The sequence below is a fragment of the Echinococcus granulosus genome (genome assembly GCF_000524195.1).
Source record: "Echinococcus granulosus chromosome Unknown EG_S00032, whole genome shotgun sequence".
In the NCBI taxonomy this organism is placed as follows: Eukaryota; Metazoa; Platyhelminthes; class Cestoda; order Cyclophyllidea; family Taeniidae; genus Echinococcus; species Echinococcus granulosus.
Genome location: NW_020170412.1, coordinates 44,202 through 44,515, shown reverse-complemented (window position 1 = coordinate 44,515; position 314 = coordinate 44,202).

Here is a 314-nt window from a genome sequence, read left to right as displayed (position 1 = left end):
GAATATTGCGAGTGATGCAACGCTCATTAATGGACTACGCAATGAGCGTCTGTTGATAAATAAGGTTTAATTTGTACAAATAGGTAGAAGGTACATTTGCATTTAGTTTATGGGTACATAATAACAATTACCTAGGCCTCACAAGTATCTAGTGTGATAACAAATGCTGATTTCCGCTAAACCCAGCTCTTACGTATACTTTGGGCAAGTTAGGCCAATCTGTCTCCTCATTTTGTTAAGATATGCCAAAATTTTTGAAGTTAATACTATGCACGTAAATGAGCAATCTGATGGTGCATAGAATTACCAGTGCA